This window comes from Dermacentor silvarum, chromosome 2, assembly GCF_013339745.2.
Source record: "Dermacentor silvarum isolate Dsil-2018 chromosome 2, BIME_Dsil_1.4, whole genome shotgun sequence".
In the NCBI taxonomy this organism is placed as follows: Eukaryota; Metazoa; Arthropoda; class Arachnida; order Ixodida; family Ixodidae; genus Dermacentor; species Dermacentor silvarum.
In genome coordinates, this window is record NC_051155.1 from 253426907 (window position 1) to 253452916 (window position 26010).

Below are 26010 nucleotides of genomic sequence, written 5' to 3' on the forward strand. Positions count from 1 at the left end.
TGCCAAGTGTGTCAGTACAGTTTTGTTGTCAGAAAAATAAATTTGCATCTTAATATAAGCAATAAGATAGATGAAGTGCGTCATGTGGCTGTACGATGATGCTTATATATGAGCACGTAGAATTTTCGATAATCGTGAGTTGCTAGAGCAGTGCCGTATGCGTCTTGGTGTGCCTCTGTCCCTGTCTTCCAAGCGCACCCTAGCACAGTATGAGTTACTAACTCGCCCAAGTAGCCGCATTCTTAAACCTAAGATTATTCACTTTCGCTGCTTCGAGATGGTTGTGCAGTCACTTCGTGCAAATAAATCTTAGTAACACGCAGCCTTCCGCAAAATTCTATCTATATTCGTACACCTCTGGACTTCCGCCACGAGTAAAAAATGTTCTTGATACTTTTTTTTCTTTTTGTTGCTAAGCAGAAATAGAATAATCTTCCGAGTATAACCAGTAAGGAAATAAACCCAAATTTCCATGTAGAGGTTTGCACAAACTGCAGTAGGGAGGCTAAAAACAAATGATGTACCTGTAAAGCTAGGAATCTGAATGAATCATGGGGACAATATTCGAAGTGCTTTGCGCATGCGAGTCAGTTTCGGGCTTGAGGATTGCGACCGCTAAGAACGCGCACATCAACGCAGAGACATTCGCGTGACGCGCCACGTTAATTTAGTTGAAAGCATGTGAAGAATTGTTTTTCGCAAAGGGTCGTTCTGAACGGGTTTCTGTGTCTCACGCGAGAAACAATGTTGTAAAGTAAGAAGGTTGTGATCAAAAAAAAAAAAAAAAGGTCAGGAAATGAAGGCGTATGGAAGCGATACTGCCGGCGTCACGAGAAACGGCTTCTTTTCGAAAATCGGAAATTCTTGTCAACAAATACAGGAGACAGTACTTTCCCTGCCAACGAATCGCGTGATTTTTCTTTCCACGTCCCTGTTTAGGGTTATGAAGAAATACTTATTTTACACTTTCGTGTCCGTCGACTGCACTTTTGGTTTGTGTAAAGTGCTTCATTGGAAAAGCGCATTTCTTGACGATAGTTGGTCAATCAGCAACAGTCTTGAGAAAGTTCTAGGCTCATCTACGCTCACCTACGCAATGCGCCGCTATAGCCGGATAGCGTTATGAAATCTGGAGGGCTATAAAATTCAGCCCTACCATGATCGAAGCCCACAACGCATATCAAACGTATATGAAACGGTTTTGGACAATCTGCATCACTATGACATAGTGACCAAACGTCACAAATTCCAACGGCTGGGTATTGAAATTGCCTGTTCAATATAAACATTTCTTACTAAGAAGAAAGACTTGGAGTCATAGTAAGCACGTCGAAAGGTGTGTGAGCCAAAGTAGGATATAGCGCCCTTCAACAACACTCGTCCGGGTCACGTGCATTCACTTCTTTCTGTTTTCGACGACAACATTATGCCACCAAGCGAAACCATACATATTTCTAATGGGTGTAAGTGTAATACAAAGACAATCACTGTCCAATGGATTGCGGCGACTACACGATCGTCCACTGACCGTACAGAAGCTACTGGAACACCCTCCTCACCGATCATTGGGCGAGAAGGCAGCAAAGGCACTTTTGTATTTTTGGAAAACGAATGGCTTTCGTGCGAGTGCCTTTGACTGCGTGGTGCTGTCTGCAGACGTGCACAAATTCACCATCTTCCTTTCTGTCCCCGCAGGGGTGTTTACGTCAGCAGAAGTTTGGTGCGTTGCAGCACCACGTACACGAGCACATGGGGGTCGGAGCCTCCTGCGCCTAATGTGCGCGGCTTTTCCGTATCCGGGGAAAGGAGGATCCTGGGGGGCGGGGGGGGGGGGGGGTAGGAGTGAGCTTATGCCGGGTGTTTTGACCTTTATGACCCTCGGCGGAGGCAACACGCCTCTTTGGCCTCCGCTTCACGTAGAGGGCACCCCCAGACAGACCCACCCGGAGGAAATCGGCAGTCACATTTATCTGCCCCCTCTCGGCCTTTCTCTTCCTCTCTCACTTTTTACCTTTCATCTCTTCTATCTCTTTCACCTCTTCTTCAAGTAATTGGAAACAGGGGTAATTGGAGATCACAGGGAGAGGCCTTCATCCGGCAGTGGACATAAATATAGGTTGATGATGATGATGATGATTTCGTTCTTCTCACCTCCGAATTTCCAGGTGGCAAGGGTACGTTGTGTGTGTAACCACCCTCGGTTATACATATTGGGATATGATAGGGATGTAGAACTGGCAGAACAGTCCTGTTGTGTGCCCTTGTTGGGCTATGGGGCGTTCTACGCCATCTGTCCGGCCCACACGGAGTGAGCTGCCGGCTGTGGCACCTGCGCGTGGGGCAATAGTAGGGAAAACTGCTACGCTCACTGTGCAATAGAGCTCGACAACTCCCGGGGCGACAGGCCAGAAGGCCTCTCCTCGCAGATATCAACCACGTCCCAGGAGGCAATGGACACAACATCGGCGCCTTTGATGCCGAAGGAGCAGTGCGTCTCACTTTACGATGACAAAAAAGAAAAACAAAATATCATGGGTTCAGACAAGGGCCCTGAGCATTAATACGAAGTTTGAAAGCGAACCTTTATATGGCTCGGCCTACTTGTATATGTCTATATAGGCGAAATCGCCTGTGTAGAGAAAACTATCATCATCAGCATTAGCTCGAGCGTCGTCGTCTTCTTCCAAATGGCTCGTTGGCGGTCCTCGGGTTGCGCTCGTGCTCGTGCTCGGCACGCGCTCGTGCCACTGCTACCGCGTTCGTCGTCATCTTCTCTCAAAGCTGGCTGCGTTGCCACTCATCATTCCAGCATAGAATTTCACTTCTCTTCTGTCGTTGTAATGGGGAGGCCGCATTTACGGGGCTATGAGCCATTGCTTAAGGGGGTATGAGCCATTGATTGTATTACGTGACGGACAGATTTAATTTTGAAGCAAGTTAATTTCGAAGAATCGCAAGCGGCAATGGCGGGCGAATGCTGCTGACCACGCCGACCGAGCAAACTCGAGACATCGAACGCAAGCAACAACGGCGGACTGCGGCCATACCGTCAGTGACGTCGTTCTCTTCGTCGCAGCCGAACGTGTGTGTAACCTCATAATTGAGAAATACATTAATGAGCCCTCTGGATTAACCCAGTTATAAACACCGGGGCTGCATGTTTCAGCTTCGCTGTTTAACCTTTATCACGAAGTGGACGGGCCGACGAATTTTTAACAGCGAAGCTGTTTAACTTGGGCGTTTGCCGTCAGTTGTACGCTGGAAAACCTCGCCGAGCGATGGCGTCACGTGCGTCACCTAGCAACGCCTCGCACAGCTGGTGTAAGGCGTTACTAGGCGGCGCACGTGACGTCATCGCTCGGCGAGGTTACCACCCTCTCCCAAGTTACCATCGCCACAGCCAACCATTGCGGAGCCTCCCAGCGGCCGCACCACCCTCGCCACGTGCACGCGCCGCAACAGCCACGCCACAGCTGCGGATATGACGTCACTGCACAGGATAAAAGCTCCGTGTCGCTTCGGCGAAGCGACACTACACCTCGCACTACCGCGCCTAGAACATCGCCGTGATTATGGGACGGCCGAAGAAGATCGTCGCTCCCGAGGAAGAGGAAGCGCGTCGCGAGAAGCGCCATATGCCGCTACCCGAGAGATTAAGGCCACTTTATAGTCGGATGAAGCGTGCGCGTCAGCCGGCGTCGGTGGAGGTCGGCGACGCCAGGTTTGTCACGTTACGGTGGCGCGAAAACCGACCCCTCTATAGTCCAACGTGTGCGCCGCACCGCACCGCCTAGACGCATGCGCATTTTATACGAAACTAGCAGTTTCAGGCTAACATAAAACTGCGACCTCACTGCACGTGCCATCACGCGTATATCTTGCTCGACGAGACGTGGATGCGGTGCATTCTGGATGACGAGGCCGGCGCGAAATGCAGCATGTCGCATCTCGGCGCCGGCTGTAGGCTGTAGCCGGGACACGCCGACGAACGCCGGATACGTCGGCCACGCCTCGCGCCGAACTATAGAGTGCTGCGCTTTCGCTGGCGTGGCCTCCCCGTGCCGAGCGCGCTCGCGCGTCAACGCTACGTCGGACTATAAAGGGGCCTTTAGAACCCGAGTATCGTCCCCATACTCGGTGTCGGCTAAGTTTGGCTAAGAACCAGCGAAGCGAAAACAAGTTAAGCAAAGGAAAGCGATGTTAAAGCTAGGGAAGAGCCACCAGGTTCGCTGTTTGCCCAGTCTTCGCACCACTTAGTGTGAAGCTGAGGGTCCCGACATAGTTTTGTACGAAACCCTCTAATGGCTTCAGTGAAGCCAGTGCCACCGTGGCTGTGGCAGCTGATTGATTGTGCCAAGTCTTTTTTAGACGTTACAAATAACGCCCCAGAAATACACTTAAAGATGAACTTCCTAGCACGTTAGTTAGAGTACTCGTGACCAGAATTTTACACTGATGCATCAAAGTCGCATGCCGGTGTTTCTTATTTTTTTTATTTTTTTTTAATTTAAAAATACCTTACAGGCCCAAAGGGCATTGAGTAAGGGGGGGGGGGGGTTACTTAATACAATGAAAGCACACGCAAACTAGTATAGAACAGGGTTACAATGCAAGTGAACATCAAAACGCAATGCAACAGAGTAAATTGCAAAATGTAAAAGAAGTTTCCAACGCAAGTGAAGAAAAAAAATATATATGCTGCACAACAGAATACGTTTCCGAAATAAGCACTAAAAGAGCATTTGAGTGCAAGTGAAGAAAAAAAAAACTAACAAAAACGCAACACATCGCAAAATAAACAAAAGAACTTAAACGACGAGACCACGTTACAGCACTATTTAACAGAAAATATGTACCTCAAGCTTCTGGCGAAATGCTGCATCCTTCTCAGAATCCGGCTGTTTGCACCCGGAAAGAAGCATCTGTACGGTGGAGCCTTACGCACTATTGTCGGCAGCAAGTCACATCTAGTAAATAAAACACCAAAACGGAATACTATTTACACATTCATTAATATCGTCAAAGCCTTAATGTCCCTACAAAAGAATAAAAATTCTGTCTTTACTGAACTTTATTCAATTCTATGCGCTTTGTACGCATCTCATCAACATATCTTGATATGCTGGGTACCTGGCCACAAAGGCATCGAGGGTGATGTGCTCGCCCGCCGTATAACCACATCAGTAACTATACTAAACCAAGAAATTATTCCATAGCTGTCCCTACTATAGATTTAAAGCACTTCCTACGCAAAAAACTGAGAGACCATTGGCGACGTACGTGGGACACTGACACAGTTAATGAATTTCAGATTATTAAGCTAAACGTGGGAAACTGTCAACCAATAATAAAAATATGACAAACTAAGGTTATTGTCTGCCGTATTAGGATAGGCCACATTTACGGCACTCACTCCTGCCTATTGACCGGTGATAACCAACCTGTCTGCGATGAATGTGGCGAGACGCTAATGGTCCTTCAGGTCTTGTTAGAGTACCAGGAAGCAAAAGATATATATAAAGAAAGAAGTCCCAGGCCTGCGTGGCACACGCAGCACAGTCACAGCGAGATGTTAGAACGTTGCGTGTTATCAGCCCAAGGGATTCGTAGCGCATCCTCTCACTAGAGGCTGCTGCTGCGATATAATTTTTTATAAAGTGCGTGCGTCGCAACCCTTACATTCAAGGGCTCACTGGTGAGGTACGAGTGCTACTTTACTCACAGATTTACTGCTTCATCCCTTTGTAATAAAACTTTTATCTTCATAGCATATAACACTAGCCATTGTCCTTATTTTAATACATATACATTTTATGCACTTCACAGCGTGAAATTTGTAGGCCTCTCTTAGCCATGTCACATCTTCCATTCACAATTCTGATTCGCAACATTGAAATTTGCTATGTTTTACCATGGACAATCCATTCATTATATTTTGCTTGGCACTCTTTGGCCACATCTGGTCCTTGCGCCAATAAAATCCACAAATTAATATCATCATAATCGTCCCTATCTTCCTCTCTTTATATATTTTTTCCCATTCTCCTGTTCACATTCTCCAGCGCATAGATAGCAACAAGACGCTTTTGTGGTTAATCCCGGCCTTCTCTTTTTCTTTTCATTGCCTTCCTTTTGTAATGGAAGCGCCCATATGATGAATTTCTATTAACCAATCATGGGTAATAACAGATGTGATTTGTAATCTAGAAGCAGCATGTCAGTTAACTTCTAAAATTATTTCATGCAGAAAAAGCAGCTGCGCACTGAAAGAACTCTTCCACATACATGTCTGCCATGAAACGAGGCATAATTTAGGTGCCAATTACGTATACATTTATTTTACCATGTATGTAGCCAGCAGTTGGTTTATTTTGCCCTACGATTTCCCCTGCATCAAGCAAGCTTTGATAATAAGATTCAGGTTCTGGCCCCTGTCACCTAACAATCCCTTCCACAGATTATCCCTAATATGACAGATGAAAACTTTGATGTACACAGGAAACCTACCCTTATTCATTTATTTTTTTATTTCGGAATACCGTTAATTCGATGGACGTGATTATTACAAGAGTGGATGTACAATAGACACAATATACAGGTCCAAGCATTGTTCTCAATATATAATGAAAAAATACAAAGAAAAAAACGCTCTAAAATTAACGGCACACAAAGGTTTTGTCACTTAGGCGGGATCACAGGCAGTATACATTTCTCAATTTGCTCTACAAACTTTTCCAGTGTTGGCTGCTCTACACTGAAATTGGTCAAGCGCGTTCCATTCCCTAATAAAGACAACTACAATAATAATAAAATCACAGCCCTTCCCCTGGCGAGAAAATGGGGGTAAGCGAAACTTGTCGTGTGTGTATTTGATATCTGACATTCGTGGTGGTTTTCTTTCTTTCTCTGTCTCTTTCTCTCTGTCTCTCTCTTTATTTATCTCTATCTCTTTCTTTCTTTTTCTTTCCATCTCTCTCTCTATCTCTTTCTTTCTTTCTCTTTCTCTCTTTATTTGTCTCTTTCTTTCTTTTTCTTTCTCTCTTTTTTCTCTGACCTCCGTGGTGACTTTCTTTCCCTCTCTCCTTATTTTTTTCTCTCTCTTCCTCTCTATCTTTCTTTCCCTCGCTCATTTTTTCTTTCTCTCTCTTTCTTTCGATTTATCTCTTTATTTCTTTCTCTCTTTTTGTATATTTCTCTCTCTCTCTCGTTCTCTCTCTCTTCTCTTTCTTCTTCTCTCTTTCTATCTTTCTATCTTTCTGGCTTTCGTTCTCTCTCTCTCTCTCTGTACCTCTCTATTTCTCTTTCTTTTTTGTTCTTGCTATGTGCCATTGAGTTTGGACCTTTCTGCGCTATCGCCAGGATCGGCCCACTTTTCAGCGTGACACCGCCGCCGCCGACACCTGTGAGCCTATAAAGCTTCGCTTAATAACAATAACAATAAAAGCACTCCTTATTTCACATATATTCACAGTACTAATATACCGAACACAATTTCACTTGTCGCGATCACAACTTGGTAGTATAGAAACTAGCGGATCAGGAAGCTTCTTGACCCGAATGACGAAGAACATGCAGCTCGTTTAGAAATGTATCCATGGAAGAAGAGGAAACCAGTGAATCGGGCAGCATGTCTCACTCCTTAATTACTCTAGGAAAAAACTATATTTAAATGTGTAATTTCGTATTAATGGGGGTTCAATATACATGCTGTGTCTATGTCGGAAGTGTTGGGCGATTATTTGAAAAAGTCGGACCCGTTAATTTTATTATGAATGATAAGGAAGGTAAATTGTAATCTGTCCACTGTTTTTCTAATTTCTAAGGCAGGAAGATTTGCATTCCGGCACAATTTACTAGGGGAGTGACAATAACGATATTTGTTAAATATGAATCTAGCTGCTAGACGCTGGGCTCGATCTAATTTGTGACGATTTATTGCCATGTGAGGGTTCCACACTATTTTTGCGCATTCTAAAATGGGTCTGATTAACGTCTTACATGCCAAGTTTTTTTTTTATTTCAGGTGTACCACTACGTAAGTTATGTCTGAGGCGTAACTTGAGAAAAGTTATTTGACGAAAAAAACAAAAACGAAACGTATTATTCTCATAAAATATTTTCTTCGTAGATTGAGTCGTGATTTTGGCGCACTTTCCATTTTTCCTTTAAATTAACGAAATCTTCGGCGTTAGTTTCATAGTGACCATTCATCAATTAACAAAAAAAACTTTAGGCGATGTATCTTTGCTCTGCCGCGCAGTGTAGCTAGCCCCACACGATGCAGAAGATCAGTAGGTGAATGGGGTCGCTTGTAGCGCTTAAAGATGAATATGCACACTCGGGGCACCGGCCTCTAGACGCGCTTTCCTCAGCCGTAGAATGGTCGCAATCCTGTGAGAACTGATCTTTAGTGTGTCATAATTTGGTGGCCTCACCTGTCAGACAAAGAGAAAGGCACGCAGAACCCCATGTGTGTATTTGCGCTCATTTGTCCCAACTTTTGCGCTCTTCCCTTCAAAAGTGTTGCTTTATCAACCAGCTCGGATCCAGACTTCAGCGTTGTCCAGTTTCCCACTAATACACGTGGCATGCGGGATTTTTGAGGGACAGGGACAAATAGAAGACAAAAGTTCGGATTATACGCGTTTACTGGAAGGGGCACGACAGTCCTACATGGGACCGCTCAAATGAGCTGTTTTCAGGTACTGAAGAAGCGCTATTGTGACTTTCTGGACTGTTGAAGGTCACACTCCTAGGACTCTGTAGCTTCGACGAAAGGCCGACACTTAAGCCTGCTCAAGCTACCCAGGAAAGTCGAAACGAGATTAGAGGCAGATTGAATGATGGCAAGCCGCTGCTATATGCTCTCAAGGAAGCACGACTTTTGTCTATTCACTCACGCGAGGGCAACAACTCCTCCAATCACGCGTGAATCTTCAAGTGTCTTCTTCGGGTTTACGTAGAAGCTCCACAGCGCAAACCTCTTGATATCCTACTAGATTACGTCGACTTCGGGTCGACTTCTAGTGCTCGCTGCCGAGCAGGAGAGCTGTCTACATGATTGTGAGTGCCTTGTTCCTGAGTCTACGACTGTGTGTGCGCCCGCGCTGCTTTCCGAGCTTCTCGGGACACCTACGCTCTACTTATTGAATTTCGTGCTGCTTCTTGTGAGGCTGTCTTTTTTTATCGCTCCTTACGTTTTACCCGTCCTGGGCCATTTTGCCATCCTTACGTTCAGTTGGCTATACAGCCGCACGGGGACCGTTTTCAGGGCTGCTTTGTGCGCGATATCCCGGAACCAAACGTTGGAATCGGGTACGGCGTGCTACGCTTCCTTTGTTTCGCGCTGTTCTGCTCTTCAGCTGCAGTGCGCACTGCTAAGGCTGGTTGTAAACTACGCTATGTTTTCCAATCATCTGCATTTTGCAGTGGCAGGCACACATCTACGCAGGCGGGGAATTCTGAAGGACTTCTGTACGGCAAAGTGAACGCCGACTGCTCAGAGATAAAAGGCTTTTGCTAGCAGATGCGCACAGGAACAAGTGGCAGTTGAAAAACTAGTTCTCTTGTTGCTTTGCTATGCCCAATTTGTTCGTTATGTAGTATATACTTTCCAGGATGAAAAATCACCGTGGTGATTTTCTCTCTTTCCAGCGCGAAACGACTGTCCCATACTCGAGGCAAATAACTGAACGCTAAATTGGCGTGAAGTCTTTGGAAGACTGCTGTGCTGCGAATCACGTATTAACCTAATTTGTCATACGCAGATTCCACTGCGGCTCGTTCGAAGGAAGGGGTGAAATAGGGGCACTGAAAATGAGGGAGGGGCGGAGTGTAGCAGAGACAGAGGGATGCATATACAGAGGAGAAACAACAGAAAACTGTATCAGGAGTTTTTCATGTTGCTATACAATTTTCTCATTGACACTTTTAATCTTATTATAATATTCGAGAAGTTGATTAAATTATTGAGACTAGTGTATTTAGGCGGAATGCCAGAAATAATCTTAATATCTGCAAGCGACGGCAAACAAACAGCATTACCTCGGTTCTGTCCAGCTACGTGGCATTTGTATATTTTTAAATCTTGGTGCATGATAGTTGAGACACCCTGTATATAAAACTGACTGCACATACTTGTTCCAACCTACAGCTCGTTTTTCTTCATTGAATTTTGTTTACTTGTTTGCGCAACCTTTTACTCGTTGGGACATTCTAATTTTTGAACACCGAGGTTGCATATTATCACCACAGTTAAGGGTAGGCGCTCTCCACCCGTGTGTAGTCACAGTGAGATGTCCTTGCCTCGACTGCAATTTCGAGGCGGTCATTGACCAGTGCTGGTTCAATATCATAAATCACTTGCATAACTTGTGCTACACGCTCCATTTTCAGCGCAACAACTTTGGGGACTACGAACTTGCGGTAATTATGAGTGGTGGCAAGATTTCAAAACTGCCATAATGGCCTCTCTCGCGCAAGGAGAGACCAACGTGAACACTTCATTCCTTTCAATCTTATTGAGGCAAGGTGACCTCTTTTGTCGTCGGGGAGCTTGTTCACATGTTGGGCCAGCTTCATCAACACCGGGTTTACGTCATACGGAAAATTGCAGTCGAGGCAAGGACATCTCACTGTGACTACACACGGGTGGAGAGCGCCTACCCTTAACTGTGGTGATAATATGCAACCTCGGTGTTCAAAAAGTAGAATGTCCCAACGAGTAAAAGGTTGCGCAAACAAGTAAACAAAATTCAATGAAGAAAAACGAGCTGTAGGTTGGAACAAGATATATCCCCATAAAGTGTGAACAGAAGAGCTAGTGTGCTTTTAAAAGCACCAGGGATGAATAAATGTCTAGTCGACGGTTGGTGGGGACATACATTCTTCATATCCTCTTATTTTCTCTTAATCATTTCAGCCCTTTTCTAATACTCTACTGTAGAGTAGCCAACTGGACAGTTGCCGCGGTAGTCATAAATGCATCTTAACTTGAAGCTCATACTTGACTTCATCTAAATGATACCAGGCGTGAACATGACAAAGACGCTCATTGCGTAAACTTCTGCTCGTTCACGATTTTATAATTTCTTTATAAGAAAGCGTGAAGCCGAGGCGAAGAAGAAGCGTCAGCACGACCTGTGGTGTTAAGGCACAGTTAATTAAGATGCAGTTAAGGCACTCGAACCTGAGACCTTTGATTTGAGTCGATCACACTTGGAGATATGGGTGAACCGACCATATCTCCAAGTTCGATAATTGCCATCGTGAAGGTCGAGAGTCGAACCCTCGACCTTTGATGGAAGTCGAACTCACGACCTTTGGTGTTACTTTGGGAGAATTAGGCCATCAATTTTTTTATAAGAAAGCATCCCATGTCAAGGCGACATGTGCACGGTACGGAGAGGAGGCGAGGCACATGCCGCTCCACGAGGTGGTTGCTAGGCGATGCAGTGACGTCATATTTTTGCGGCAGGCGGCACTTTTCACGGTTAGCTAGAACAGCTTCGCTGTTAATAATAATCCGAGAATACCTAAGCACTTCTTATGAGCTGGGAAGGAAAACGCATTAATGTCCAACTGAACGCCGCTGAGTGGTCCTTCGAAGTCATTGCGGAAGGAAAAAGTTAGGAGAGAGCATTACGTCACGCAGCCAGCCTTGGCAAGCGAACGTTCCATGAAGCCAGCCCTTTGCACAGTGGCGGCCAACACGTGACATCCTGGGTCGAGATCACGGACAAAGAATCGAGATTTGCCGATACATTTGGTGCCCGGTGGTTTTTTTAATGAATGCGCACTTGTTTGGGGTCCCCGCCGCAGCGCTGCATGCAGAGCGGGAAGCCCTCAAAATTTACTGCGCGTTAGACGTGAAAAGGAAAACGCAGTCGAGGATGGCAGAAAACTAGGTGGAGTGATGAATTAGGAAATTTGAAGGTGGAAATTAGAATCAGCTAGCGCAAGACAGGGGTAATTGGAGATCGCAGGGAGAGCCCTTCGTCCTGCAGTGGACATAAAAATATACTGATGGTAATAATGATGACGAGACGTGACTACCACGTGTTGGTCCGACACGCTTGGCTTCAATCACGTTGCGCAATGCTCCGTCCCTAACTTTTTCGATCCTCCACGTGTGAACTCCTAGCGGGCAAGCGAGCGCGTTCAGACGCTTGGGGCCTTTTGATTTGACCTTACCGAGGCGCAGTTAGAACGCAGGCGAGAGCTTGCATGGATAAGGGAATCGTGAATAACACATGAAGGCTTCCGAGAGCGAAAGCAAGGGTGACGTGGCGTCGCGGCGATGCCATCTCCCGTCACGCAACACCAGGCGCGCTAACATGGCCAGCAGGTGTCCACTTTCACTCGCTCTGCTCCATCGAGCAGCATTCGTGACGTGGCGTTTCAGCGAATGGGAATTTAGGTGCCGTTTCGCTGCTACAAATGACACACGGCGGCTTTTCCGCTCAATAGGCCATTTCACGCTTTCACATCAATAAATTCAGTGGCGATTTAGTGGCAAGTGCAAGAGAAATAACTCTAGCTTGATGTTTGTTGTCCGTTCCGCTCAGACTAATGCACACACAGAGCATCTTATCAATGACGCTAGTGCGCTTATAGTGAGCGTGTGCACAACCCTCGCGGTAGCAGCGGGAGGCAGAACGCTGCCCGGTCTCCTCCACCGAGCTGATTGAGCGAAGCGTTGACAGTACGTCCCCTTCGCTTCGTCGTTTTTGCAGGCAAATGCAGTCTGCGTCTCTAAAGACCCTAAATAATTTATAAACAATCCGCGCGCGAGCCGCGCATGGAAGCAGGGCAATGCGGTGGCGGCGACCACGTTAATGCGCCTCGAACGTCAGTATAATTGCTATCGCAATAAAATTGGTTCTGCGCATAATGCATAAGTAGGCTAGATTGCCTTTTACGTTTCACTGCTGAGAAGACACTAATGAGAAACCTCAGCCTTATTCACAACAACCTATGTATAACAAAACAGATTGACCGGAGCACCATCTATTATTTTTTCTCGCAATATCGAGCTTTGAAACGTCACATATTTCTGCGTCTAGGAGTTTTTTTTTTTTTTAATGGCCAAAACTTTGCGTACGATACGTGTGTTTTCTGGCCCAGGCTGGGTGTGTCAGCTGGAGTGGGTCTGGGTTTCGCATAATGAGTACCGCGTCAGCAGGAGCCCATGCGTTCAATGAAACCGAGAGTCCTTGTCAATGCGCCGCTTCGCTTAATTAGCAGCGGTCGAAACACGAGGGCCCTTGACGTCATGTCATCTACGCGGCGAGTCCCGCCGCCACTCGTCGCTGCCGTCCCTCTTGCGAAGCGCCTCTCTTTCCCTCTCCGTCCAAATACGCGCTTCCTTCTCTCTCTTCGCCCTGTACTTTTCCGGTGCTACAACCTTACGTCAAGTTTCTCCGCCGACGCCAGCGCTTGTCTGCCCCCTATCGGAGCAAGGCAAGCTCACGCGGGTTGTCCATGGCCGTGCGCTCCTCTTATCGCTTCGCTAGCTGCACCCCACTCGCATTGCTCGAAACCGCTTCTTTATTCAATGCACGTGAAAAGATCAACAGTGGTTGAAAAAGGCATGTCTCTCGAACCAGCCTTTCAACGATGGGTCTTGTCTTCGTCGAGACAACCACTTCCACGGATGCTCGATGAAAACACGCAGCTGTGAAATTGCCAAGTGGGTGTGTAAAGTCGCATGACAGAAGTCGCAATGCTCAACAAAGAGGCTGTTAGCGACGGAAGGGGGTTCGGGGCATCGGCGGGGTGAGGGGGGGGGGGGGGGGGGGGCGACTGATGCTTTCAAGGGGTAGTAAGAAAAAAAAAAAAAGAGACAAGAATATTCCCTTGTAAGCAGTTCTTGTAAATCCTAGAACCTATTTTTTCGGGAAAACAGAACGAAGTGGTACGCTGTTCTGACATTTAAAAAACGAGCAACAACAAAAAAAGTAGACAAAAATATCACCGCCCTTCCACTCCATGAAGATGGTCCAAAAGCAAAGCTGTGTTAGTTACACCGATTGTTACACCATGCAAGTCAAAGTTCACAAGCAGTCTATATTGTAAATGTTTCACCATTCTATGACCTCATTTTCGCTTTTGCGTGCTTCGTGTGGTGACCATGCTTTAAAAAAAATGTGCAGCTTGCACTATTGGTGCAGGGCTGTAGTAAACAGCGGAGCTGGTGATCGACCTTGCTTCTTCCTGGTTTTACTAGCCTTGGCCTGTTTCACAGCAGCGGCGATACTCCGGATTAGCACGCAATCGCCGCATTCGTTCTCGGCTGGCGGCACGATGAGCTTCCAGCTGATCGGCTACTTCTTCGGGAGTCTTGTACTTCTTCGGCCATCCCGTGTTACATTTACTCAGTGCGAAGTCTACGAGAGTTGGTTGTGTCGCTGTTGCGGTGACATGACATGATCTTTATGTTTAATGTGACGCCATGACCAAGCTTTGCAAAGTGTTACCATGACTAAGCAAAGCAAGAATTGCGGTGCGAAGCAATGACATGGCTAGGTGAAGCTGGGCAAGTGATTGCTAGGCGACCGCATTGACGGAGCGGGTCTGCTGGAACGCGGTGTCGGCATTATAACGCGGTGTCGGTGTTGCAAGCTGCGCTATGTACCGCGCTGTGACGCCATCGCTGGCGCGGCGGCGGAGGAGCGTTCCCGGAGCTAGGAGGAGCGAGGCGCAGCTTTGACTCTGCAGCGTCGCTTGGTTAAGGCCTCCTCGGCTCTCTGTAAAGGATCAGCTCGACGCCGGCGATTGTATTCGTGTGTGAAGAAGCGGCGTGATTCCCGGAAAGCGGCCTCTTCCTCGGTCTACCCATGGCTGCTACTACCGCCCGCGCACTATAGCAACACCGCCTTCACACCTGCTCAGCGGTCCAACACCATAGCCACTGAGCAACTACGGCGGGTGTTAAAATTTCTCGCCAGTCATCTTTCTATGTGGCCGTCTATGGGTTCTGTAAGGTAGGCACAAATAGAGATCAGGTCACCGCTAAAGCTTCTAGAGTGGTGGGCTGGCAGCATGATGGCACGAGTGGGCCGCTGCAACTCAGTATTGTATCGCATATACGTGTCACAATTATGGCTAGTGATTAAGTGAGTGTAATATATTTTAGCTCTCAATTCAGGGTGTTAGCGTACACACAAACTACATAATGCTTTGGCATAGATATGTATCCATGATTTTTTTTTCGGGAAAGGGAGGCGCGTCATGCCTCTATTCTTGCACACAAACTGTTTTTACGGGATATACCGATATACATATAAGAAATCTTTACAGCCAAGCTGTATATAACTAGGGTTCCACGTATTTTTCGTGTTTGTGCGCCAGCAATAAAAATACATCTAGCTGAGCATGGCCCGATAGCGAAGATAGTGTAATGCCGGGCCTACCCGGGACGGAGTTGAAGCAGGCTTGAAGCATTCCGCCCCTAATAATAATAATAATAATAATAATAATAATAATAATAATAATAATAATAATAATAATAATAATAATAATAATAATAATAATAATAATAATAATAATAATAATAATAATAATAATAATAATAATAATAATAATAATAATAATAATAATAATAATAATAATAATAATAATAATAATAATAAATCAAGATGCATTGTTTCAAGTCGATGGTTATACTGGAATCGATTGTGAACAGCACATGGACTCACGAGCAGGAGGCACTGTCACATACGCAAAGGACAAAAGGTACGTACAACATTACACTCTTGACTCGCAAGCGGACATTGCCACTGACTGTGGGGATGTCTGTACCGTACAAACGAAGGATGGAATTGTGATATCCACTGTGTATATATCTCTAGGCCCACCCAAGTGTGATATCGAGAAGTTCAAGACCGCGCGCTTTGCATGGGTTAGTCATGATGATACTGCACCTGTGATCATCGTTGGAGACTTCAATGTGGACATTTCAAAACCAGACAAAAATGTTTACTCAGTTTGTGCTAGAAGAGTGGTTTGAAGTGCCACACCAATCCAAGTCACTCAACTACTCAACAACCGTCGTGTATATATAGACTTAACTTTGGCCAAGAATCTGTGTAAGATTGCAACCGAACCAATCAGTGTATCTCACAGTAATCAGGAAGCTATCGTCACTACCATTACCAAGTGATGAAAATAAATACATCTACCCTTGTCTAACGCTGTGTGACATGCTACAGCTTCCCTGGTCATCCACCTTCACACAGCGGAATGGGTCCTTAATTTTTAAACATAGGCTTTCACCAATGCTATAATGCTTTCTCAATTTTTTGTTCTTTCAACAAGGTGTTCGAGTATTCATCGCAGTTTCTTCGCTTATTAGCTTAGCTAAGATTGCATAATTAACCTTTAAAGTACTGGTTGCAGTGCCGATGTTGCAATAGTAGTATTAGAGGTGAACGGTGCAGGAGGAAAGACCAATTTATGCGGTTTTATGAAACCATCCGTTGCTAAGATATTCGTCAACAAGAAATTTGGGCAGACGCTCCCCACTTGGGAATTGTCATAGAGTGCATAGCATTCTTTGTAATCATTACTTATGAAGATTATATTCTACCCTTGAAACCAATTAAGACTGCCGTATTTTATGAGATAAGCGACTACAAAGAATACCACGCACACTATGATGATCTCCCCAGTAAACTCGTTTTTAGCACCAATATTTTGTTTGGTAAATGAAAAAAATGTTGTTGGAATGCTTTTTTTTTATCGCATGATTGGCCCGCCGACACTCTTGCCTGTGTTTCCACGCGTCCTCTTCAAAAGCTTCTCCCGGTTGTTGCAGACGTAATTGTCTGGTTGCTTGGTTAGCTGCTAGGGTGCCGGAGTGTGCGTACGCGCGTCGCATAGGTTCCGCTTCCAAAAATCGTTTCCCACAGTTTTTCGAATGTGGCACACTTTCGGCGATGCGAGAATTCGATAAACGCTCCAGGCCAACACCAAGTTTTAAGCCGTGAGTGCAGTTTGTAACCTTCTGGCGACACTTCGAAGTTTCGAAGCAGAGGCGGGTGCGCTAGCCCTAAAGCGCAGGAGTCGAAACCTATAGAAACGCAAAGGGTTTGCTAGGCCTAGGTGTAGTCAGGCTTAGCCGCCCGTTCGCCACCACGGCAATCGACACTGCAGAAGACATGGATATTCAACGACCCGCTCTTTTGAATCCGCTTGCCCCAAATAGGGAGGAAGACAACGCAGATTAACCAGTCACCCTTTCGCACCGACAGAGGAAGGTGCTAGCCAAGCTGCGAAAAAAAGTCACAGGCCAGCGCGGCACACGTAGCACAGTCACAGCTTAAGCTGGTGGAGTGGCTCAAGAGTAGCTCCAATTTCGGCACCACGCACAACAGAGTCTTCACGGCAAAGTCTCTTCGCCTCATTTTGACGAGAACGATAACTATTGTCCGCCCGGCGTCGACGGCGAGCTGCGGCTTGTAATGCTCTCTGCACAGCAGTCGGCTGAGCCCGATGATGCCTGATTGTAGCCGCGAACGTAGCTCTACGATTCGCTTCTTCAGCAGCGGTTTGTACCTTTCGAGGAGACGCCATAACGTGTACCGAAGAGGTAGGTATCAGAATACGCGGCGCACGTCTCACATCTACATAACATCTACGTCTCACAACAATAACGTACCGTACCCGTGGCACGGTACGTTGTTGTTGTTGTTGATGATGATGATGATGATAATGATCATGATTGTTGATTGGAATCTTCAAAGCGGGCTGGTGACAAATAGTCACATAGCCTGCTTGAGTTAACCAGGTCCAGTTACATGCAACATGTAACTGCTATATGCAACTTACATCTGGCGCACGCTGCGTTTGCAGGCACCTTAACTAGATGGCGCCACCATACTGGCGGAGGCTCGGGATCGCGTTGATTGCGCGCCTCGTCTGAATCTCATCTGGTCATCTGCGCCCGCGCGCCTGCCGAGGGCGTATTTAAAGGGCATTTTTCCCCTGCCTGCCAGCAAGCGCTTGCGTGGCTCAGTGGTAGAGTATCTTACTTCCACGCAGCGGGCGCGGGTTTGATCACCGCGGGAACCGGGGCCTTTTAACAGCATAGCTGTCTATTAAGCCAGCCGTAATCTGTGGTTCGTATCAAGAAATAAAAGAACAGCGAAGCTGTTTAAGCCAGCAATAATTTGTGGTTCGTATCAAGAAAAAAAAAAGAAACTTTCTTGCTGTGGCGGGCATCGAGCCCACGTACCCCCGGTCCCAAGGCGAGCTTCATAACCACTATAGGCTATACAGCCAGGCTTGAAGAACGCGCATTTATGCGAACCATATGATTGCGTTTGAGCGCCTTCGTCCAAAGCTGGCGCGTTCGCATGCCCATGCTCTGCGAGGTGAAGAGTTTTTGCGCGCTATGCTCGGGAGAGAGGTGAAGATGAGAGAGAGACGCATTCACGGAGCGGGTCTGCTGGAGCGCGTTGTCGGTATTGCAACGCGGTGAAACGCGGTGTTGCAAGCTGCGCTATATGCAACACGCAGTCTACCATCTGAAAAGCACTTCCCTGGTTTGTCGGAGGAGCAAAGTTTTTAATAGGGTCCTGCAACACTTTTTAAGGCCACCATTTTTGCTCTAGGTCTTTTCTTAGCATGGCAATGAACTAGGAGTACGCGGAATTTGGTAAATAACGTACGTAAACCCAAATTATTGGTCGCAGAAACTTCAAAATACAAGCAATATGAGAGCAACATTCAACTCATATTTTCGTGGCTCTGGATGCCAGATTCCATTCTCCCATAACGCGAAGAGTGGAGCCAAAGAGCCGGCAGATCATCGACGTTACGCAGACGAAGTTGACGCGCCATGGTTGCCAAGCCTGCCAAGCCTGCCAAGCCCATTGATGACGTTGCCACGACCTCTGCAATCGCGCGGCGCGCAGTCAGATCTCGGAGGCCGTGACATAACTTCTATGGTTACAACGCTTGCAATGTGCCGAGCACATGCAATGCCGAGCACATGCAATGTGCTCGGCAAGTTGGTGCGCGGTTCCCACATTTGCAAAACCTCGCTCGTGGCTGTGCGATAATCAGGAGATACCTAACATGGGTGTAAAACGTAATGTTGCAGTTGTTTTCGCAGTACTTGCAATATCGTGCGAACGTAAATTGCACATTACATTTTCATCCAGTGATCACTGTGCCACACTCATGTCACATCAGTCTCACGAAGTACGCAATATCAGTGTCTCGTGACGTTGCTATCCGTGCTGCCCAAGAAGCTTTGTCGGGAGCGTTGCAGCGCCCCTTCAAGCACGAAATGTAGGCGTCGGTGTTTTCATTTTTGTTTGCGAACCTCTTTACGTAACGAGTGGCATGATCAATAACCAAGTGGATGAATCTTTTTCATGAACCGTATCCACGAAATCCATCAATGATGTTCATTTTAAGGAGGTCTAAAGGTTTTTCAGCTGCAGGGAGTGATCCAGAGTAATTCGCTTTGGTCTTGCACTTCTGGCAGGCGCCACACTGTCGAATGGAATTGGCAACGCTGATTATGATACCAGGCGAATGGTATTGCTGAGACAAGAGTGATAATGTCCTCTTCACTCCTACATGCGCAAAATGTTGACGAGCGTCCTGGAGACTGATTGGAGCAGTTTATAATGCTTGTATATCTTCCTTATTCGTTTCTTTCTGATGATAACGGTGTCGTTATTTATCGAGTACGTTCCCTTCTGGGGCTCGTGTGGCAATCCTGAGGATTGGTGGGTGAGAGAAGCTGAACTACTAAATCCCTGGAGAGTACATTGGCTTCAACGTTGTTTGTGCCGTTCTAACGTTTAAAGGGACTGACTACAGATTTTTAAGGACCTAGATTTTTATGGCGCAAAGCAAAGCTCACCCTCTTTAGCGTTTATACTTTCAGCGGTTACTTCTAAAAGCGCGTGGATATCTAGCAAGCAGAATTTTTTTTTATTTGAGTAGCCTCTGAAAAAAAAAAACGAGTTCCTCCTCCAGCAACGCTGAGAAGTGAGAGCGATGCCGATTGCTCACCTCGCAAATCGTGAAAGCCACCAATCGTTCAGCTTAACAGGAGTGAGTGCAACTATGGTTAACCACCTATATTTTGACCTTTTCGACCCCTTTTGGAAATAACAAGTTGGGTACAATAAGCTTGCGTTGTTGTACAGACCTTTCTTATATTTGTACTGCGTTTTTTTCCCTCAGTACACACAGACGTCATGGCTGGCTGGCCCCTGTCATCGTTATTTTGTTGATAGACGAGCCAAGCTAACTCATCGAAAACGAAGGCGAATACAGCGCCACTTTTCTACACACTACAAACGAAGGCCTACCTGCGCATTGTAAGTTAGAAATAATTTATAATAGAAAAAAGTGTACTGCATGTCAATACTACTAAAAAGACCAGGAACCGCGTACACTGATCGAAGGTCACGTGGTAGACCTCTTACGTATCTTCATGGTTTTGCCACCTGGGGCACCAAAAGTTAATTTTCCCGACTTTTAGTGAAAATTTAAAAACAAATCTACGTTTATTCAGAAAAAGATGGCTCGTTTTAATCAATACGATAGGCAATCTTTCCATCAACAGGGCTATCTCAATGCATGTTCTGAGCGGTTGTCTGTCCCTTTAATATTCAATTCTTACAATGACAACTTTGACGACCTCCCAAAGTGCCAACCTTGAAGATTCTTGACATTTTTTCAGCCAGTAGAGTGGCAAAATCATCTGTTACCATAGGCTAACCATGAAGATAACAATACAATTTATCAACCGTATCTACGACAGCAAGACATAATTTTTTTTCCAAAATACACATTGAAAAGGTGTATTTGAAAAAAATACCTTCTTTGTCCCTTTTGCGATGGCGTTGTTCCTCTCATGCTTGAGTCGTTTAATAGGCAGCAGGATGTTTCTGCCTTTGTCATCTGGTTGCTTCAACCCGGTACCAGTCCTTTCACATTGCAGTTTACGGCAGTACGAGCGCACAGCAGTAAGCGCGAAGTATGAGTGTGGTATATATTTTATCTTAGATTGGTGTTCTACAGAGCGGATTCCTATCTCACTGAGCTCTCACGCGCGTTAGCTTTCCTAATGTACATATTTGATTTAGATTCAATCGCACTGAAGATAGACACAGAAATGAAGCAAACAGGACAAGCGATGTCCTGTCTACTTCTTTCTGTATCCGTGTCTTGAGTGCGCTTCATTGTAAATCAAATATGAACGTCAACCAACTAGCCCAACTCGCCATCTTGTTCCTAATGTACCTCGCCTCATTTCCAAGAAAACAATAGTATCTTCCAGATGAGCGCACTTACACCTGGCGCAACAATCTGCAAGACCAAACACGTCATTTCTGCGACGGTTGCCTGCGCTTGCCCGCGGTTTGTTATTCGAAACATTGTCCCCAGCCTCACTCCCGTAGCACGAGAAAGATAGTTTGATCTCGCTGCAGACCGCGGTATAGGCCGTCAGTGCGTGATGCCTGCGCAAGTGACACGCAAGTTTCTGAGCTAACACCCGAGGAATACAATGCCGACGCCGAGAGAGAGATTTATTATGAGAGAATAGCTGAGAGTTCGGTCTAATGTGCTCTGCTCTATCCTGCTACTCAGCGTTGGAGAAGGGGAATACAAAGCGAGCACGGGGAAGCGCGGATGGGGACAGCGGCTGAACAGGGACCCCCATGCACGCTAACAAGGACCAGCGTCTCTCCGAACAGAGCCGCGCCCTTTCCCTGACCGCCATTATGCACCCAGGTGGAGCAGACCCGGGCCGGCGGTGGCACCGCTCATGGCCTTCGTCGCTGTGTCGCATTCGCCGCCTACGCGTGCTGCGCGAATGTATCGCCCCCCACACGAAAGCAGGACGGTCCATTAAGTCTTCTTCGCTAGCGCTTGGCGCAAATGATAGGTGTGGGTGTGCGCGGGCATTTGCGCTCGCGTTGGCATCGCACGTGAACGTGCACATTAAATCCATGCAGCGCTCGTGGATGCCCACGATGTGTATATACATCTCTAAAGCTCTACGTAATAGAACAGAGACTAGAGTTCAGTGACCTGTCTCAAGAAATGCCGTTCCTTCTACTGCTATATTGCATGCTCGCAGAATACTAGCGATCCGCGGCTGTCACCGCATGCACCGTTGTGAAAATTCAACGTGTCATCCACCCTGAAGCGGAATTACGCAACATATGATATATTTAAGAATCCCGCGTGAATCCTCAGTATTCCACTGCACTGTACGAGACTTCTTTGAATTTCGCAACATTTCTTTCCTTTGTTCGATTCCTAGTCGGCTGCCAGCTATAAGGTTGGGCCCAAACCTTTCTTTTTGACGTGGACGCCGCCAGGCCCTCTTATCTCGAGCAGTGCCTTCCAAAAATTTTGACGGACGATTTCCTAAGCTACAGAGCGCGCAATGGTTATCCCCGAACGGGCTTCATTTACCCTTACTCCAGGACTACTTTCGATACCCCTCCGTATTTTTTAATCATTTTTTACGCTTGATTTGAGTCCGCGTGTCCTTTTCGGTTAATACTCAATCTTTTTATTTCCGTTCTACACCGAGAGGGAGCTGCACCACTTGTTCCTTAGCGGTTTTTAGCTTTGCCGCATCTATCTACAACCATACTATATGCGCATTTAGGTGTAACGTTCTTTGTCCCTTCATAGCCAGTACCCTGTATAGCTCCATGGAGTTCGCTCGGCGCAGAACAATGTCCAAAGGCTTTGGTTTTAAGCTCCTACTGTCATAGATGAAAGGGCTGTTTCTTAAACTTGCGCAAAAGGCAGGCTAAAGATATCCAGTCTGTCCAGTGAATGAAACGAGATATCTTTATGAATCTCTCTTCTTGTTTTGTTATTTCATCCTTGCGGCCTCAGCATCGCTAACACTCATCGCTTTTGTAAAGAGCAGGGAGGTCAGGAAGTTGTTCTTGCTGAAATAGTTTTCTTCTGCCTTCCATGGCATCTGCTAGCAGGTAGAGATATAGCACTTAAGAATTTGATGCCATAAAAGTAAGCCACGCAGCACACCCAAGTAATCTGAAAAACGATCACGGCAAGTCATTCGAAGTTCTTAAATCAGAATTTAGAACATTCAAAACAGAAATAGGTGAGCTACGTAATTTTTCGTTTGTATTCATCGTCTTAAAGTACTAGCTTCATTGAAATCTTTTTTTTTTACGTACTTCCCAGCAGCAGATAATTTATCTAATCATGCCCATGTCACAGTTATAAATGAGCAATCGGCGCTATCAACTTTCAGCATTGTCTTCGCAAGACCCGTTATTTGGGACTCCGTGTACTTTTAAGGGGGCCTTAGTCCGTACACTACTGAATGGGACAACCGAAGCGCATCGTCGCGTTGCCTCATGGCGTGATGCTCTGCAGTGAATTTCCGCTGCTTCTGGCGACATTAACGATGTAGGGGAACGTCGAAAAAATCACCACATATCCACGACGTGAATGATGATGAGTGGGCGAAGCACTGGGGGATCATTCGGGTAAACCAGAGCTACGGGCGAGAAAGAGAGCGCGCGTCGGGAACGAACGCTCTTGTGCACCGCAGCGCCCCTAGCTACGGACGAGAGAGAGAGAGCGCGTCGGGAACACGGTGTAAGAATAGGGGTCGGGAATGAACGCCCTTGTGCACCGCAGACCCCCCCCCCCCCCCCCAATCTACGGATGAGAGAGAGAGAGAGCGCGTCGGGAACGAGCCCAATGCCACCTAGAAAAAAACTTTTTTTTTTTCTAGGTGTCATTGGAACGAGCGCCCTTGAGCACCGCAGCGCCCGTAGCTACGGACGAGAGAGAGAGAGAGAGAGAGCGTCGGGAACGAGAGAGAAAGAGAGTGCAGCTGCGCCTCTAGCGGGAGCGGCGAGTACTAGCGTGGCTACAACGCCGCGACGACGGACAAGGCTCAACCCTATCTGCCCGCTTCGATCTGAATTCGCTCTTGCAACTTGCTCTCTGCTGTGACAGCAAAAAATAAATAGTACAATCAGTCATCGCTTCACCTCATCGCTAGCTGAAGACTAAGTATCGGCGCTCTCTTGTCGTTATTATTGAGATCGGTTGTTTTGTTTTGACGCTGTTAGGCCTGAGACGCCACCGAGAGCCGAGAAAGTGTTTGAAGTTTTGCCCAACAGATGGCGCCACGGCACCTTACGCTGGCGGCATGGGACGGAGTTCCACTGGGGATGCAAGGGACGGGTTTTCACTGGGGATGTTAACATATTTTAGCTAGGTCTAGATAAAACATTGACCTTTTGATAAAATTGAGATTTCTTTACGCGCGCACGATAACATTTATTCGCACAACAATGTAAATCCGTCGCTACTCTTTTTCGCGATGTCGCGTTCATGCGGTTGCTCCACGCCGCGACACGACAGCGCGACAGGGTGTGCCTGTCGCGTCGCTTGTCGCTGTCGCTTGAATAAGGAGCTTCGCCCCTAAAACGAAAATCAGCGCTGACCATAAGTACCGCGCTGTCGGACAGCGCGACGTATAGTGTGGTCGTCATCACAGCAATGTGTCCTATTGCTGCTAATTGTCGTGATAAATTGTACAATGTTTATGACCTTGGGGACCTCGGACAGATGATGACGTTTAGCACGTAGACGGCAGGTAGACGGACACTGAGAGCTTACAAACTGTGCACGGTGTGATACTGTTTGGCATCGCTACATATATATATATTTTTAACTTCTATAGAATTTTGTAACGTATACACGGCAGTACTAACAATTTGCTGTAGCAAGGCCCACCGCACTTCGACATCACAGGATTGAAAATCCACGCAATACTTGGAGCCAATGGCATTGCTCTCATGGCGCTTTCTGCTCACTCGGTGTAAACAAAAAAAGTTTTCTCGTGTTTCGCTATTCGTGCGAGGATCAATTTATCAACCTTGGTCGTAACCCAGGTCGTTTGTTTATGCTGGTGGCACGGTTCGCCTCTGTAATCTTGGAGCAGCGGTGTTTGTCTTGCACTTGCGTTCATCGGCGTGCAAGTACGTAGCATGAAAAGCATGAAAAACTGCAATCATTTCTTTTGAAATTCTTTTCCCCACAAATCTGTTTTTTTCCTTAAACACAAACTCGTTTACTCGATATTATGCAGGCCATCATATATGATGCATAGCGTTGAGAGGTTAGCTGTCTCTCGGTTAACCTCTTTGACATGCACGTGCTTTTCTTTGTTTTCATTTTTCAGCTCGCGCGCGATTGCAGGAGCAGACCATTTTTCTCGGGTTGGAAAACTCACCGCTGTCGTCGCTCGGCCTTGCCGCTTACATCTTTTGTCGCAGTCTATCTTAACAGCAGACTCATTTCTCTTCGTCAGCGAGGGCGCCTTTCATGGCCTTTGTTTATATAGTTTCTTTATTCGTGTCGACGTTTGTTAATATTCGTCAGATGCTTCATGTAGTGGCAGAAAAAGCCTTTTTGACAACGCACGGCAGACATTTTTATTCACAAACGGTTGCTCAGAGTTATGTTAAAAATAGAAGAGCACACAATTACTGAGAGGGAAAGATAAATGAGATGCTCACAATCTGTACTTCTATTTATAGAGTCACTGTATTGGCATTACCGCACTTGCCCAGAGCCCTTGAGTAGGGCGCTGAGACGCTAAGAAAGTAATGTTCTTCCGCTGATGCATCGTTTGAAAGACTTGCTTGTGAGCAGCACTAGTCCCTTGAGCATATGGATCACAAAGTTTTCAGCGCGGCGTCCTGAACCTATAGCATCTGCTTAGGTATTACTCTTTATTCACGTTTCAGCGTGGTGCTCGACTGTTCGCCGCCGGACGTCGCAGCAAAGCTGTGTGGCGAGATTGAAGAGATGTATTCGAAAGCGCGTAAGGCAATCACAGCTATATGTAATATTGCACTTCGAGCATAGCTCTATAGAAAATATGAATGATTATACAAAGATTATGCAACCAATGCGCACAAAGTATCACCCCTTTTCGCCCGGACGAAGAAGTGCCAAAATTCGCCT